This window comes from Eucyclogobius newberryi, unplaced genomic scaffold, assembly GCF_026437365.1.
Source record: "Eucyclogobius newberryi isolate DKJ021-1_F unplaced genomic scaffold, fEucNew1.0.hap1 SCAF_16, whole genome shotgun sequence".
In the NCBI taxonomy this organism is placed as follows: domain Eukaryota; kingdom Metazoa; phylum Chordata; class Actinopteri; order Gobiiformes; family Gobiidae; genus Eucyclogobius; species Eucyclogobius newberryi.
Window position 1 is genome coordinate 34238701 of NW_027315790.1, and position 17380 is coordinate 34256080.

Sequence of the window (17380 nt, forward strand, 5' to 3'; positions counted from 1 at the left end):
CCTAAGGCCCAAAGTCACGTCGCCCGCCTAAGGCCCAAAGTCACTGGGACAGGTTCCAGTCGCCCGCCTAAGGCCCAATGTCACTGGGACAGGCTCCAGTCGCCCACCTAAGGCCCAAAGTCACTGGGACAGGCTCCAGTCGCCCGCCTTAGGCCCAAAGTCACAGGGACAGGTTCCAGTCGCCCGCCTAAGGCCCAAAGTCACTGGGACAGGCTCCAGTCGCCCGCCTAAGGCCCAAAGTCACTGGGACAGGCTCCAGTCGCCCGCCTAAGGCCCAAAATCACTGGGACAGGCTCCAGTCGCCCGCCTAAGGCCCAAAGTCACTGGGACAGGTTCCAGTCGCCCGCCTAAGGCCCAAAGTCACTGGGACAGGCTCCAGTGGCCCGCCTAAGGCCCAAAGTCACTGGGACTGGCTCCAGTCGCCCGCCTAAGGCCCAAAGTCACTGGGACAGGCTCCAGTCGCCCGCCTAAGGCCCAAAGTCACTGGGACAGGCTCCAGTCGCCCGCCTAAGGCCCAAAGTCACTGGGACAGGTTCCAGTCGCCCGTCTAAGGCCCAAAGTCACTGGGACAGGCTCCAGTCGCCCGCCTAAGGCCCAAAGTCACTGGGACAGGCTCCAGTCGCCCGCCTAAGGCCCAAAGTCACTGGGACAGGCTCCAGTCGCCCGCCTAAGGCCCAAAGTCACTGGGACAGGCTCCAGTCGCCCGCCTAAGGCCCAAAGTCACTGGGACAGGCTCCAGTCGCCCGCCTAAGGCCCAAAGTCACGTCGCCCGCCTAAGGCCCAAAGTCACTGGGACAGGTTCCAGTCGCCCGCCTAAGGCCCAAAGTCACGTCGCCCGCCTAAGGCCCAAAGTCACTGGGACAGGTTCCAGTCGCCCGCCTAAGGCCCAAAGTCACTGGGACAGGCTCCAGTCGCCCACCTAAGGCCCAAAGTCACTGGGACAGGCTCCAGTCGCCCGCCTTAGGCCCAAAGTCACTGGGACAGGTTCCAGTCGCCCGCCTAAGGCCCAAAGTCCCAAAGTCACTGGGACAGGCTCCAGTCACCCGCCTAAGACCCAAAGTCACTGGGACAGGCTCCAGTCGCCCGCCTAAGGCCCAAAGTCACTGGGACAGGCTCCTGTCGCCCACCTAAGGCCCAAAGTCACTGGGACAGGCTCCAGTCGCCCGCCTAAGGCCCAAAGTCACGTCGCCCGCCTAAGGCCCAAAGTCACTGGGACAGGCTCCAGTGGCCCGCCTAAGGCCCAAAGTCACTGGGACTGGCTCCAGTCGCCCGCCTAAGGCCCAAAGTCACTGGGACAGGCTCCAGTCGCCCGCCTAAGGCCCAAAGTCACTGGGACAGGCTCCAGTCGCCCGCCTAAGGCCCAAAGTCACTGGGACAGGTTCCAGTCGCCCGTCTAAGGCCCAAAGTCACTGGGACAGGCTCCAGTCGCCCGCCTAAGGCCCAAAGTCACTGGGACAGGCTCCAGTCGCCCGCCTAAGGCCCAAAGTCACTGGGACAGGCTCCAGTCGCCCGCCTAAGGCCCAAAGTCACTGGGACAGGCTCCAGTCGCCCGCCTAAGGCCCAAAGTCACTGGGACAGGCTCCAGTCGCCCGCCTAAGGCCCAAAGTCACGTCGCCCGCCTAAGGCCCAAAGTCACTGGGACAGGTTCCAGTCGCCCGCCTAAGGCCCAAAGTCACGTCGCCCGCCTAAGGCCCAAAGTCACTGGGACAGGTTCCAGTCGCCCGCCTAAGGCCCAAAGTCACTGGGACAGGCCCCAGTCGCCCACCTAAGGCCCAAAGTCACTGGGACAGGCTCCAGTCGCCCGCCTTAGGCCCAAAGTCACTGGGACAGGTTCCAGTCGCCCGCCTAAGGCCCAAAGTCCCAAAGTCACTGGGACAGGCTCCAGTCACCCGCCTAAGACCCAAAGTCACTGGGACAGGCTCCTGTCGCCCACCTAAGGCCCAAAGTCACTGGGACAGGCTCCAGTCGCCCGCCTAAGGCCCAAAGTCACGTCGCCCGCCTAAGGCCCAAAGTCACTGGGACAGGCTCCAGTCGCCCGCCTAAGGCCCAAAGTCACTGGGACAGGCTCCAGTCGCCCGCCTAAGGCCCAAAGCCACTGGGACAGGCTCCAGTCGCTCGCCTAAGGCCCAAAGTCACTGGGACAGGCTCCAGTCGCCCGTCTAAGGCCCAAAGTCACTGGGACAGGCTCCAGTCGCCCGCCTAAGGCCCAAAGTCACTGGGACAGGCTCCAGTCGCCCGCCTAAGGCCCAAAATCACTGGGACAGGCTCCAGTCGCCCGCCTAAGGCCCAAAGTCACTGGGACAGGTTCCAGTCGCCCGCCTAAGGCCCAAAGTCACTGGGACAGGCTCCAGTGGCCCGCCTAAGGCCCAAAGTCACTGGGACTGGCTCCAGTCGCCCGCCTAAGGCCCAAAGTCACTGGGACAGGCTCCAGTCGCCCGCCTAAGGCCCAAAGTCACTGGGACAGGCTCCAGTCGCCCGCCTAAGGCCCAAAGTCACTGGGACAGGTTCCAGTCGCCCGTCTAAGGCCCAAAGTCACTGGGACAGGCTCCAGTCGCCCGCCTAAGGCCCAAAGTCACTGGGACAGGTTCCAGTCGCCCGCCTAAGGCCCAAAGTCACTGGGACAGGCTCCAGTCGCCCGCCTAAGGCCCAAAGTCACTGGGACAGGCTCCAGTCGCCCGCCTAAGGCCCAAAGTCACTGGGACAGGCTCCAGTCGCCCGCCTAAGGCCCAAAGTCACTGGGACAGGCTCCAGTCGCCCGCCTAAGGCCCAAAGTCACGTCGCCCGCCTAAGGCCCAAAGTCACTGGGACAGGTTCCAGTCGCCCGCCTAAGGCCCAAAGTCACGTCGCCCGCCTAAGGCCCAAAGTCACTGGGACAGGTTCCAGTCGCCCGCCTAAGGCCCAAAGTCACTGGGACAGGCTCCAGTCGCCCACCTAAGGCCCAAAGTCACTGGGACAGGCTCCAGTCGCCCGCCTTAGGCCCAAAGTCACTGGGACAGGTTCCAGTCGCCCGCCTAAGGCCCAAAGTCCCAAAGTCACTGGGACAGGCTCCAGTCACCCGCCTAAGACCCAAAGTCACTGGGACAGGCTCCAGTCGCCCGCCTAAGGCCCAAAGTCACTGGGACAGGCTCCTGTCGCCCACCTAAGGCCCAAAGTCACTGGGACAGGCTCCAGTCGCCCGCCTAAGGCCCAAAGTCACGTCGCCCGCCTAAGGCCCAAAGTCACTGGGACAGGCTCCAGTGGCCCGCCTAAGGCCCAAAGTCACTGGGACTGGCTCCAGTCGCCCGCCTAAGGCCCAAAGTCACTGGGACAGGCTCCAGTCGCCCGCCTAAGGCCCAAAGTCACTGGGACAGGCTCCAGTCGCCCGCCTAAGGCCCAAAGTCACTGGGACAGGTTCCAGTCGCCCGTCTAAGGCCCAAAGTCACTGGGACAGGCTCCAGTCGCCCGCCTAAGGCCCAAAGTCACTGGGACAGGCTCCAGTCGCCCGCCTAAGGCCCAAAGTCACTGGGACAGGCTCCAGTCGCCCGCCTAAGGCCCAAAGTCACTGGGACAGGCTCCAGTCGCCCGCCTAAGGCCCAAAGTCACTGGGACAGGCTCCAGTCGCCCGCCTAAGGCCCAAAGTCACGTCGCCCGCCTAAGGCCCAAAGTCACTGGGACAGGTTCCAGTCGCCCGCCTAAGGCCCAAAGTCACGTCGCCCGCCTAAGGCCCAAAGTCACTGGGACAGGTTCCAGTCGCCCGCCTAAGGCCCAAAGTCACTGGGACAGGCTCCAGTCGCCCACCTAAGGCCCAAAGTCACTGGGACAGGCTCCAGTCGCCCGCCTTAGGCCCAAAGTCACTGGGACAGGTTCCAGTCGCCCGCCTAAGGCCCAAAGTCCCAAAGTCACTGGGACAGGCTCCAGTCACCCGCCTAAGACCCAAAGTCACTGGGACAGGCTCCAGTCGCCCGCCTAAGGCCCAAAGTCACTGGGACAGGCTCCTGTCGCCCACCTAAGGCCCAAAGTCACTGGGACAGGCTCCAGTCGCCCGCCTAAGGCCCAAAGTCACGTCGCCCGCCTAAGGCCCAAAGTCACTGGGACAGGCTCCAGTCGCCCGCCTAAGGCCCAAAGTCACTGGGACAGGCTCCAGTCGCCCGCCTAAGGCCCAAAGCCACTGGGACAGGCTCCAGTCGCTCGCCTAAGGCCCAAAGTCACTGGGACAGGCTCCAGTCGCCCGTCTAAGGCCCAAAGTCACTGGGACAGGCTCCAGTCGCCCGCCTAAGGCCCAAAGTCACGTCTCCCGCCTAAGGCCCAAAGTCACTGGGACAGGCTCCAGTCGCCCGCCTAAGGCCCAAAGTCACGTCGCCCGCCTTAAGCCCAAAGTCACTGGGACAGGCTCCAGTCGCCCGCCTAAGGCCCAAAGTCACTGGGACAGGCTCCAGTCGCCCGCCTAAGGCCCAAAGTCACTGGGACAGGCTCCAGTCGCCCGCCTAAGGCCCAAAGTCACTGGGAGTCGCCCGCCTAAGGCCCAAAGTCACTGGGACAGGTTCCATTCGCCGCCTAAGGCCTAAAGTCACTGGGACAGGCTCCAGTTGCCCGCCTAAAGCCCAAAGTCACTGGGACAGGCTCCAGTCGCCCGCCTAAGGCCCAAAGTCACGTCGCCTGCCTAAGGCCCAAAGTCACTGGGACAGGCTCCAGTCGCCCGCCTAAGGCCCAAAGTCACTGGGACAGGTTCCAGTCGCCCGCCTAAGGCCCAAAGTCACTGGGACAGGCTCCAGTCGCCTGCCTAAGGCCCAAAGTGACTGGGACAGGCTCCAGTCGCCCGCCTAAGGCCCTAAGTCACTGGGACAGGCTTCAGTCGCCCGCCTAAGGCCCAAAGTCACTGGGACAGGCTCCAGTCGCCCGCCTAAGGCCCAAAGTCACTGGGACAGGCTCCAGTCACCCGCCTCAAGCCCAAAGTCACTGGGACAGGCTCCAGTCGCCCGCCTAAGACCCAAAGTTACGTCGCCCGCCTAAGGCCCAAAGTCACTGGGACAGGCTCCAATCGCCCGCCTAAGGCCCAAAGTCACTGGTACAGGCTCCAGTCGCCCGCGTAAGGCCCAAAGTCACTGGGACAGGCTCCAGTCACCCGCCTAAGGCCCAAAGTCACTGGGACAGGCTCCTGTCGCCCACCTAAGGCCCAAAGTCACTGGGACAGGCTCCAGTCGCCCGCCTAAGGCCCAAAGTCACGTCGCCCGCCTAAGGCCCAAAGTCACTGGGACAGGCTCCAGTCGCCCGCCTAAGGCCCAAAGTCACTGGGACAGGCTCCAGTCGCCCGCCTAAGGCCCAAAGCCACTGGGACAGGCTCCAGTCGCCCGCCTAAGGCCCAAAGTCACTGGGACAGGCTCCAGTCGCCCGTCTAAAGCCCAAAGTCACTGGGACAGGCTCCAGTTGCCCGCCTAAGGCCCAAAGTCACGTCTCCCGCCTAAGGCCCAAAGTCACTGGGACAGGCTCCAGTCGCCCGCCTAAGGCCCAAAGTCACGTCGCCCGCCTTAAGCCCAAAGTCACTGGGACAGGCTCCAGTCGCCCGCCTAAGGCCCAAAGTCCCAAAGTCACTGGGACAGGCTCCAGTCGCCCGCCTAAGGCCCAAAGTCACTGGGACAGGCTCCAGTCGCCCGCCTGAGGCCCAAAGTCACTGGGACAGGCTCCAGTCGCCCGCCTAAGGCCCAAAGTCACTGGGACAGGTTCCAGTCGCCCGCCTAAGGCCCAAAGTCACTGGGACAGGTTCCATTCGCCGCCTAAGGCCCAAAGTCACTGGGACAGGCTCCAGTTGCCCGCCTAAAGCCCAAAGTCACTGGGACAGGCTCCAGTCGCCCGCCTAAGGCCCAAAGTCACGTCGCCTGCCTAAGGCCCAAAGTCACTGGAACAGGCTCCAGTCGCCCGCCTAAGGCCCAAAGTCACTGGGACAGGCTCCAGTCGCCCGCCTAGGCCCAAAGTCACTGGGACAGGCTCCAGTCGCCTGCCTAAGGCCCAAAGTCACTGGGACAGGCTCCAGTTGCCCGCCTAAAGCCCAAAGTCACTGGGACAGGCTCCAGTCGCCCGCCTAAGGCCCAAAGTCACGTCGCCTGCCTAAGGCCCAAAGTCACTGGGACAGGCTCCAGTCGCCCGCCTAAGGCCCAAAGTCACTGGGACAGGCTCCAGTCGCCCGCCTAGGCCCAAAGTCACTGGGACAGGCTCCAGTCGCCCGCCTGAGGCCCAAAGTCACTGGGACAGGTTCCAGTCGCCCGCCTAAGGCCCAAAGTCAATGGGACAGAATCCAGTTGCCCGCCTAAGACCCAAAGTCACTGGGACAGGCTCCAGTGGCCCGCCTAAAGCCCAAAGTCACTGGGACAGGCTCCAGTCGCCCGCCTAAGGCCCAAAGTCACTGGGACAGGTTCCAGTCGCCGGCCTGAGGCCCAAAGTCACTGGGAGAGGCTCCAGTCGCCCGCCTAAGGCCCAAAGTCACTGGGACAGGCTCCAGTCGCCCGCCTTAGGCCCAAAGTCACTGGGACAGGCTCCAGTCACCCGCCTAAGGCCCAAAGTCACGTCGCCCGCCTAAGGCCCAAAGTCACTGGGACAGGCTCCAGTCGCCCGCCTAAGGCCCAAAGTCACGTCGCCCGTCTAAGGCCCAAAGTCACTGGGACAGGTTCCAGTCGCCCGCCTAAGGCCCAAAGTCACGTCGCCCGCCTAAGGCCCAAAGTCACTGGGACAGGTTCCAGTCGCCCGCCTAAGGCCCAATGTCACTGGGACAGGCTCCAGTCGCCCACCTAAGGCCCAAAGTCACTGGGACAGGCTCCAGTCGCCCGCCTTAGGCCCAAAGTCACAGGGACAGGTTCCAGTCGCCCGCCTAAGGCTCAAAATCACTGGGACAGGCTCCAGTCGCCCGCCTAAGGCCCAAAGTCACTGGGACAGGTTCCAGTCGCCCGCCTAAGGCCCAAAGTCACTGGGACAGGCTCCAGTCGCCCGCCTAAGGCCCAAAGTCACTGGGACAGGCTCCAGTCGCCCGCCTAAGGCCCAAAGTCACTGGGACAGGCTCCAGTCGCCCGCCTAAGGCCCAAAGTCACTGGGACAGGTTCCAGTCGCCCGTCTAAGGCCCAAAGTCACTGGGACAGGCTCCAGTCGCCCGCCTAAGGCCCAAAGTCACTGGGACAGGCTCCAGTCGCCCGCCTAAGGCCCAAAGTCACTGGGACAGGCTCCAGTCGCCCGCCTAAGGCCCAAAGTCACTGGGACAGGCTCCAGTCGCCCGCCTAAGGCCCAAAGTCACTGGGACAGGCTCCAGTCGCCCGCCTAAGGCCCAAAGTCACGTCGCCCGCCTAAGGCCCAAAGTCACTGGGACAGGTTCCAGTCGCCCGCCTAAGGCCCAAAGTCACGTCGCCCGCCTAAGGCCCAAAGTCACTGGGACAGGTTCCAGTCGCCCGCCTAAGGCCCAAAGTCACGTCGCCTGCCTAAGGCCCAAAGTCACTGGGACAGGCTCCAGTCGCCCGCCTAAGGCCCAAAGTCACTGGGACAGGCTCCAGTCGCCCGCCTAGGCCCAAAGTCACTGGGACAGGCTCCAGTCGCCCGCCTGAGGCCCAAAGTCACTGGGACAGGTTCCAGTCGCCCGCCTAAGGCCCAAAGTCAATGGGACAGAATCCAGTTGCCCGCCTAAGACCCAAAGTCACTGGGACAGGCTCCAGTGGCCCGCCTAAAGCCCAAAGTCACTGGGACAGGCTCCAGTCGCCCGCCTAAGGCCCAAAGTCACTGGGACAGGTTCCAGTCGCCGGCCTGAGGCCCAAAGTCACTGGGAGAGGCTCCAGTCGCCCGCCTAAGGCCCAAAGTCACTGGGACAGGCTCCAGTCGCCCGCCTTAGGCCCAAAGTCACTGGGACAGGCTCCAGTCACCCGCCTAAGGCCCAAAGTCACGTCGCCCGCCTAAGGCCCAAAGTCACTGGGACAGGCTCCAGTCGCCCGCCTAAGGCCCAAAGTCACGTCGCCCGTCTAAGGCCCAAAGTCACTGGGACAGGTTCCAGTCGCCCGCCTAAGGCCCAAAGTCACGTCGCCCGCCTAAGGCCCAAAGTCACTGGGACAGGTTCCAGTCGCCCGCCTAAGGCCCAATGTCACTGGGACAGGCTCCAGTCGCCCACCTAAGGCCCAAAGTCACTGGGACAGGCTCCAGTCGCCCGCCTTAGGCCCAAAGTCACAGGGACAGGTTCCAGTCGCCCGCCTAAGGCTCAAAATCACTGGGACAGGCTCCAGTCGCCCGCCTAAGGCCCAAAGTCACTGGGACAGGTTCCAGTCGCCCGCCTAAGGCCCAAAGTCACTGGGACAGGCTCCAGTCGCCCGCCTAAGGCCCAAAGTCACTGGGACAGGCTCCAGTCGCCCGCCTAAGGCCCAAAGTCACTGGGACAGGCTCCAGTCGCCCGCCTAAGGCCCAAAGTCACTGGGACAGGTTCCAGTCGCCCGTCTAAGGCCCAAAGTCACTGGGACAGGCTCCAGTCGCCCGCCTAAGGCCCAAAGTCACTGGGACAGGCTCCAGTCGCCCGCCTAAGGCCCAAAGTCACTGGGACAGGCTCCAGTCGCCCGCCTAAGGCCCAAAGTCACTGGGACAGGCTCCAGTCGCCCGCCTAAGGCCCAAAGTCACTGGGACAGGCTCCAGTCGCCCGCCTAAGGCCCAAAGTCACGTCGCCCGCCTAAGGCCCAAAGTCACTGGGACAGGTTCCAGTCGCCCGCCTAAGGCCCAAAGTCACGTCGCCCGCCTAAGGCCCAAAGTCACTGGGACAGGTTCCAGTCGCCCGCCTAAGGCCCAAAGTCACTGGGACAGGCTCCAGTCGCCCACCTAAGGCCCAAAGTCACTGGGACAGGCTCCAGTCGCCCGCCTAAGGCCCAAAGTCACTGGGACAGGCTCCAGTCGCCCGCCTAAGGCCCAAAGTCACTGGGACAGGCTCCAGTCGCCCGCCTAAGGCCCAAAGTCACTGGGACAGGTTCCAGTCGCCCGTCTAAGGCCCAAAGTCACTGGGACAGGCTCCAGTCGCCCGCCTAAGGCCCAAAGTCACTGGGACAGGCTCCAGTCGCCCGCCTAAGGCCCAAAGTCACTGGGACAGGTTCCAGTCGCCCGTCTAAGGCCCAAAGTCACTGGGACAGGCTCCAGTCGCCCGCCTAAGGCCCAAAGTCACTGGGACAGGCTCCAGTCGCCCGCCTAAGGCCCAAAGTCACTGGGACAGGCTCCAGTCGCCCGCCTAAGGCCCAAAGTCACTGGGACAGGCTCCAGTCGCCCGCCTAAGGCCCAAAGTCACGTCGCCCGCCTAAGGCCCAAAGTCACTGGGACAGGTTCCAGTCGCCCGCCTAAGGCCCAAAGTCACGTCGCCCGCCTAAGGCCCAAAGTCACTGGGACAGGTTCCAGTCGCCCGCCTAAGGCCCAAAGTCACTGGGACAGGCTCCAGTCGCCCACCTAAGGCCCAAAGTCACTGGGACAGGCTCCAGTCGCCCGCCTAAGGCCCAAAGTCACTGGGACAGGCTCCAGTCGCCCGCCTAAGGCCCAAAGTCACTGGGAGTCGCCCGCCTAAGGCCCAAAGTCACTGGGACAGGTTCCATTCGCCGCCTAAGGCCTAAAGTCACTGGGACAGGTTCCAGTCGCCGGCCTGAGGCCCAAAGTCACTGGGAGAGGCTCCAGTCGCCCGCCTAAGGCCCAAAGTCACTGGGACAGGCTCCAGTCGCCCGCCTTAGGCCCAAAGTCACTGGTACAGGCTCCAGTCGCCCGCGTAAGACCCAAAGTCACTGGGACAGGCTCCAGTCGCCCGCCTAAGGCCCAAAGTCACTGGGACAGGCTCCTGTCGCCCACCTAAGGCCCAAAGTCACTGGGACAGGCTCCAGTCGCCCGCCTAAGGCCCAAAGTCACGTCGCCCGCCTAAGGCCCAAAGTCACTGGGACAGGCTCCAGTCGCCCGCCTAAGGCCCAAAGTCACTGGGACAGGCTCCAGTCGCCCGCCTAAGGCCCAAAGCCACTGGGACAGGCTCCAGTCGCCCGCCTAAGGCCCAAAGTCACTGGGACAGGCTCCAGTCGCCCGTCTAAAGCCCAAAGTCACTGTAACAGGCTCCAGTTGCCCGCCTAAGGCCCAAAGTCACGTCTCCCGCCTAAGGCCCAAAGTCACTGGGACAGGCTCCAGTCGCCCGCCTAAGGCCCAAAGTCACGTCGCCCGCCTTAAGCCCAAAGTCACTGGGACAGGCTCCAGTCGCCCGCCTAAGGCCCAAAGTCCCAAAGTCACTGGGACAGGCTCCAGTCGCCCGCCTAAGGCCCAAAGTCACTGGGACAGGCTCCAGTTGCCCGCCTGAGGCCCAAAGTCACTGGGACAGGCTCCAGTCGCCCGCCTAAGGCCCAAAGTCACTGGGACAGGTTCCAGTCGCCCGCCTAAGGCCCAAAGTCACTGGGACAGGTTCCATTCGCCGCCTAAGGCCCAAAGTCACTGGGACAGGCTCCAGTTGCCCGCCTAAAGCCCAAAGTCACTGGGACAGGCTCCAGTCGCCCGCCTAAGGCCCAAAGTCACGTCGCCTGCCTAAGGCCCAAAGTCACTGGAACAGGCTCCAGTCGCCCGCCTAAGTCCCAAAGTCACTGGGACAGGTTCCAGTCGCCCGCCTAAGGCCCAAAGTCACTGGGACAGGCTCCAGTCGCCTGCCTAAGGCCCAAAGTCACTGGGACAGGCTCCAGTTGCCCGCCTAAAGCCCAAAGTCACTGGGACAGGCTCCAGTCGCCCGCCTAAGGCCCAAAGTCACGTCGCCTGCCTAAGGCCCAAAGTCACTGGGACAGGCTCCAGTCGCCCGCCTAAGGCCCAAAGTCACTGGGACAGGCTCCAGTCGCCCGCCTAGGCCCAAAGTCACTGGGACAGGCTCCAGTCGCCCGCCTGAGGCCCAAAGTCACTGGGACAGGTTCCAGTCGCCCGCCTAAGGCCCAAAGTCAATGGGACAGAATCCAGTTGCCCGCCTAAGGCCCAAAGTCACTGGGACAGGCTCCAGTGGCCCGCCTAAAGCCCAAAGTCACTGGGACAGGCTCCAGTCGCCCGCCTAAGGCCCAAAGTCACTGGGACAGGTTCCAGTCGCCGGCCTGAGGCCCAAAGTCACTGGGAGAGGCTCCAGTCGCCCGCCTAAGGCCCAAAGTCACTGGGACAGGCTCCAGTCGCCCGCCTTAGGCCCAAAGTCACTGGGACAGGCTCCAGTCGCCCGCCTAAGGCCCAAAGTCACTGGGACAGGCTCCAGTTGCCCGCCTGAGGCCCAAAGTCACTGGGACAGGCTCCAGTCGCCCGCCTAAGGCCCAAAGTCACTGGGACAGGTTCCAGTCGCCCGCCTAAGGCCCAAAGTCACTGGGACAGGTTCCATTCGCCGCCTAAGGCCCAAAGTCACTGGGACAGGCTCCAGTTGCCCGCCTAAAGCCCAAAGTCACTGGGACAGGCTCCAGTCGCCCGCCTAAGGCCCAAAGTCACGTCGCCTGCCTAAGGCCCAAAGTCACTGGAACAGGCTCCAGTCGCCCGCCTAAGTCCCAAAGTCACTGGGACAGGTTCCAGTCGCCCGCCTAAGGCCCAAAGTCACTGGGACAGGCTCCAGTCGCCTGCCTAAGGCCCAAAGTCACTGGGACAGGCTCCAGTTGCCCGCCTAAAGCCCAAAGTCACTGGGACAGGCTCCAGTCGCCCGCCTAAGGCCCAAAGTCACGTCGCCTGCCTAAGGCCCAAAGTCACTGGGACAGGCTCCAGTCGCCCGCCTAAGGCCCAAAGTCACTGGGACAGGCTCCAGTCGCCCGCCTAGGCCCAAAGTCACTGGGACAGGCTCCAGTCGCCCGCCTGAGGCCCAAAGTCACTGGGACAGGTTCCAGTCGCCCGCCTAAGGCCCAAAGTCAATGGGACAGAATCCAGTTGCCCGCCTAAGGCCCAAAGTCACTGGGACAGGCTCCAGTGGCCCGCCTAAAGCCCAAAGTCACTGGGACAGGCTCCAGTCGCCCGCCTAAGGCCCAAAGTCACTGGGACAGGTTCCAGTCGCCGGCCTGAGGCCCAAAGTCACTGGGAGAGGCTCCAGTCGCCCGCCTAAGGCCCAAAGTCACTGGGACAGGCTCCAGTCGCCCGCCTTAGGCCCAAAGTCACTGGGACAGGTTCCAGTCGCCCGCCTAAGGCCCAAAGTCACTGGGACAGGTTCCAGTCGCCGGCCTGAGGCCCAAAGTCACTGGGAGAGGCTCCAGTCGCCCGCCTAAGGCCCAAAGTCACTGGGACAGGCTCCAGTCGCCCGCCTAAGGCCCAAAGTCACTGGGACAGGATCCGGTCGCCCGCTACCTCTAACGGGAAAAAGCGGCAGAAAATGAATGAAAAATGAATGAATTGAGGGGCGTGGCTAAAGCGAGCGTGTGTGAGGGGCGTGGCTAAAGCGAGCATGTGTGAGGGGCGTGGCTAAAGCGAGCGTGTGTGAGGGGCGTGGCTAAAGCGAGCGTGTATGAGGGGCGTGGCTAAAGCAAGTGTGTGTGAGGGGCGTGGCTAAAGCTAGTGTGTGTGAGGGGCGTGGATAAAGCGAGCGTGTGTGAGGGGCGTGGCTAAAGCGAGCGCGTGTGAGGGGCGTGGCTAAAGTTAGCGTGTGTGAGGGGCGTGGCTAAAGCGAGCGTGTGTGAGGGGCGTGGCTAAAGCGAGCGTGTTTGAGGGGCGTGGCTAAAGCGAGCGTGTGTGAGGGGCGTGGCTAAAGCTAGTGTGTGTGAGGGGCGTGGCTAAAGCGAGCGCGTGTGAGGGGCGTGGCTAAAGTTAGCGTGTGTGAGGGGCGTGGCTAAAGCGAGCGCGTGTGAGGGGCGTGGCTAAAGCAAGCGTGTGTGTGAGGGGCGTGGCTAAAGCGAGCGCGTGTGAGGGGCGTGGCTAAAGCTAGCGTGTGTGAGGGGCGTGGCTAAAGCGAGTGTGTGTGAGGGGCGTGGCTAAAGCTAGCGTGTGTGAGGGGTGTGGCTAAAGCGAGTGTGTGTGAGGGGCGTGGCTAAAGCTAGCGTGTGTGAGGGGTGTGGCTAAAGCGAGTGTGTGTGAGGGGCGTGGCTAAAGCTAGCGTGTGTGAGGGGTGTGGCTAAAGCGAGTGTGTGTGAGGGGCGTGGCTAAAGCTAGCGTGTGTGAGGGGTGTGGCTAAAGCGAGTGTGTGTGAGGGGCGTGGCTAAAGCGAGCGTGTGTGAGGGGCGTGGCTAAAGCGAGCGTGTGTGAGGGGCGTGGCTAAAGCTAGCGTGCACAGGAACAGTTTTGCCTCATTTCTTTGACTTCTCTCAAAGCCTCTACGCCGCGTTTGAAACTCCATTTATATCATGCTAATGCTAATGCTAATGACCTGGAAACATCAGATTGTGGCTCTTGTTTTGGCCTGAGTTTGCGTTCTCTCTCGTCCAATCATCTGGCTGTGCTGTGGAGCTCCTCCCCCTGAGCTAAAGTCCTCCTGGAGCCCAAGAACCTCTCAGGGGCCGTTATGGACCCAAGACAAGGACCAGAGACTTCAGACTGAGACTTTAGGCCTTTTGGTGGTTCTCAAACTGGGGGTCGCAGGGTTATTTCTGGGGGCCCCCGGATGATGTGGGGAATGTTGAAAATGTTGTAGATGTAGATCTCTGTTTTCTGGCGTATCATGTAATGCTGCTTCACCTGTGTTCTGTGTTTGAGGGTCGCGACCGCCTGCAGTTGTTACCATGACAACCAGTGCTCTAAGATACGACAAAGTGTGCACGTCACTGCCAGGTCCAACACTGCGATTCCCAAAGGCTTCAGCCTCGCTCTCGTGTTTCACAGGCGCATGACACAATAGCAGAGGAATGCGGTCGCACATGAGAACCCTCAGTGGCACAGGCTCCGGGTCCCGACGCGGCTGCCGCAACGTTTGGGGAGGGCGTCCGGTTCTGTCAGCGCGAGTGACAGAACCGGAAACATTCAGAGCTGATGAAAGCCGCACAGGAAGAACCTTCCACGGCCATAAATGCGGCGCTCAAAGAATGTGTCCGCTTTGACTACACTTAAACACTAGCATTAGCTGTCGCTAACGAAACAAGAAGAGCACGTTTCCATCGACAACTGAAACTGTAAACAAACTTCTAACTTCCAACAAATTTCCAAATAGTTTTTATTCCGACCAAAAAACGTAATGTTAGCTTCTCTTTCCCAGAAACGACTCCCACAAAGTCATAAAGACATATGTATAATCCCCTAGAGCACTTTAGCTGCTGGTTTTAACAAACAATAAACCAGATCATGAAATAAAGTGAAATGAGTTTGGCTCCATTGCAGCTAAAGCTGTCAAACTGAGACCACTGTGTGCTGCATGCATCCTTATGAAGCCTTTTATCTGAACCCGGAAGTAATGCTGTTAGCGTGCTGGTATGCTGTTAGCGTGCTGGTGTGCTGTTAGCGTGCTGGTATGCTGTTAGCGTGCTGGTATGCTGTTAGCGTGCTGGTATGCTGTTAGCATGCTGGTGTGCTGTTAGCGTGCTGGTGTGCTGTTAGCGTGCTGGTATGCTGTTAGCGTGCTGGTGTGCTGTTAGCGTGCTAGTGTGCTGTTAGCGTGCTGGTGTGCTGTTAGCGTGCTGGTGTGCTGTTAGCGTGCTGGTGTTCTGTTGTTAGCGTGCTGGTGTGCTGTTAGCGTGCTGATGTGCTATTAGCGTCCTGGTGTGCTGTTAGCGTGCTGGTGTGCTGTTAGCGTGCTGGTGTGCTGTTAGCGTGCTGGTGTTCTGTTGTTAGCGTGCTGGTGTGCTGTTAGCGTGCTGGTGTGCTGTTGTTAGCGTGCTGGTGTGCTGTTAGCGTGCTGGTGTGCTGTTGTTAGCGTGCTGGTGTGCTGTTAGCGTGCTGGTGTGCTGTTAGCGTGCTGGTGTGCTGTTAGCGTGCTGGTGTGCTGTTAGCGTGCTGGTGTGCTGTTAGCGTGCTGGTATGCTGTTAGCGTGCTGGTGTGCTGTTAGCGTGCTGGTATGCTGTTAGCGTGCTGGTGTGCTGTTAGCGTGCTGGTGTGCTGTTAGCGTGCTGGTGTGCTGTTAGCGTGCTGGTGTGCTGTTAGCGTGCTGGTGTGCTGTTGTTAGCGTGCTGGTGTGCTGTTAGCGTGCTGGTGTGCTGTTAGCGTGCTGGTGTGCTGTTAGCGTGCTGGTGTGCTGTTAGCGTGCTGGTGTGCTGTTAGCGTGTTGGTGTGCTGTTAGCGTCCTGGTGTGCTATTAGCGTCCTGGTGTGCTGTTAGCGTGCTGGTGTGCTGTTAGCGTGCTAGTGTGCTGTTAGCGTGCTGGTATGCTGTTAGCGTGCTGGTGTGCTGTTAGCGTCCTGGTGTGCTGTTAGCGTGCTGGTGTGCTGTTATCGTGCTGGTGTGCTGTTAGCGTGCTGGTGTGCTGTTAGCGTGCTAGTGTGCTGTTAGCGTGCTGGTATGCTGTTAGCGTGCTGGTATGCTGTTAGCGTGCTGGTGTGCTGTTAGCGTGCTGGTATGCTGTTAGCGTGCTGGTGTGCTGTTAGCGTGCTGGTATGCTGTTAGCGTGCTGGTGTGCTGTTAGCGTGCTAGTTTGCTGTTAGCGTGCTGGTGTGCTGTTACCGTGCTGGTGTGCTGTTAGCGTGCTGGTGTGCTGTTGTTAGCGTGCTGGTGTGCTGTTAGCGTGCTGGTGTGCTGTTAGCGTGCTGGTGTGCTGTTAGCGTGCTGGTGTGCTGTTGTTAGCGTGCTGGTGTGCTGTTGTTAGCGTGCTGGTGTGCTGTTAGCGTGCTGGTGTGCTGTTGTTAGCGTGCTGGTGTGCTGTTGTTAGCGTGCTGGTGTGCTGTTAGCGTGCTGGTGTGCTGTTGTTAGCGTGCTGGTGTGCTGTTAGCGTGCTGGTGTGCTGTTAGCGTGCTGGTGTGCTGTTAGCGTGCTGGTGTGCTGTTAGCGTGCTGGTGTGCTGTTAGCGTGCTAGTGTGCTGTTAGCGTGCTGGTATGCTGTTAGCGTGCTGGTATGCTGTTAGCGTGCTGGTGTGCTGTTAGCGTGCTGGTATGCTGTTAGCGTGCTGGTGTGCTGTTAGCGTGCTGGTATGCTGTTAGCGTGCTGGTGTGCTGTTAGCGTGCTAGTGTGCTGTTAGCGTGCTGGTGTGCTGTTACCGTGCTGGTGTGCTGTTAGCGTGCTGGTGTGCTGTTGTTAGCGTGCTGGTGTGCTGTTAGCGTGCTGGTGTGCTGTTAGCGTGCTGGTGTGCTGTTAGCGTGCTGGTGTGCTGTTGTTAGCGTGCTGGTGTGCTGTTGTTAGCGTGCTGGTGTGCTGTTAGCGTGCTGGTGTGCTGTTAGCGTGCTGGTGTGCTGTTAGCGTGCTGGTGTGCTGTTGTTAGCGTGCTGGTGTGCTGTTAGCATGCTGGTGTGCTGTTAGCGTGCTGGTGTGCTGTTAGCGTGCTGGTGTGCTGTTAGCGTGCTGGTGTGCTGTTGTTAGCGTGCTGGTGTGCTGTTAGCGTGCTGGTGTGCTGTTAGCGTGCTGGTGTGCTGTTAGCGTGCTGGTGTGCTGTTAGCGTGCTGGTGTGCTGTTAGCGTGCTAGTGTGCTGTTAGCGTGCTGGTGTGCTGTTAGCGTGCTGGTGTGCTGTTAGCGTGCTAGTGTGCTGTTAGCGTGCTGGTGTGCTGTTAGCGTGCTGGTGTGCTGTTAGCGTGCTGGTGTGCTGTTAGCGTGCTGATGTGCTGTTAGCATCCTGGTGTGCTGTTAGCGTGCTAGTTGCTGTTAGCACGCTAGTTTCTGAATTATAATGGACAAAATAATTGCGATAAACAATAATTACACCATCATTATTTATCATTTCTGACAGTTTCAACATGTGACTTATGAAGACTAATAACTCGATTATAGGATTGAACAATGATCTTGTCGAGAACATGATCGATCAGTTGAGTTTTGACCATTAACTTTGTCGCCAACGATCACGACACAAACCACCAACAAACGCCGAGTGTCTTTTGATCAAAGTTGGTGATATTGTTTGTGGTCTCGCGTGGAAATGTCTGAATGTGGATTAATCCTGGAATAACGGCGCGTTTCGACCTGCAGCGTCGGGACGAGTGATTCCTGGAGAGAAGGTGCGACTCGACGTGTTGCGAGTCGCAGCGAGGAATGACGAGAATGTCTCTGACAGCTCCGCCCACAACGCCGAGAGCGGAGGATTCCCACTGTTCCCGAACAATGCCCACTGACCGGCCTCCTGCTGGTGCCAGAGTCAGGACTAAACATGGACCGGCCTCCTGCTGGTGCCAGAGTCAGGACTAAACATGGACCGGCCTCCTGCTGGTGCCAGAGTCAGGACTAAACATGGACCTGCCTCCTGCTGGTGCCAGAGTCAGGACTAAACATGGAGCGGCCTCCTGCTGGTGCCAGAGTCAGGACTAAACATGGACCGGCCTCCTGCTGGTGCAGTCACTTGCGTCACTTGCGTCCCTTGTGTCCCTTGTGTCACTTGCGTCCCTTGCGT

At 60.8% G+C, this 17380-nt stretch overlaps 1 protein-coding gene across 1 annotated transcript in view; it reads right to left on the reverse strand.

Annotated features, from left to right (window-relative positions):
* Window positions 1-17380, reverse strand: part of LOC140362232 (cell adhesion molecule CEACAM20-like) — a 76766-nt gene that overhangs the window by 3892 nt on the left and 55494 nt on the right. The gene's annotated exons all lie outside the window — the stretch shown is intronic.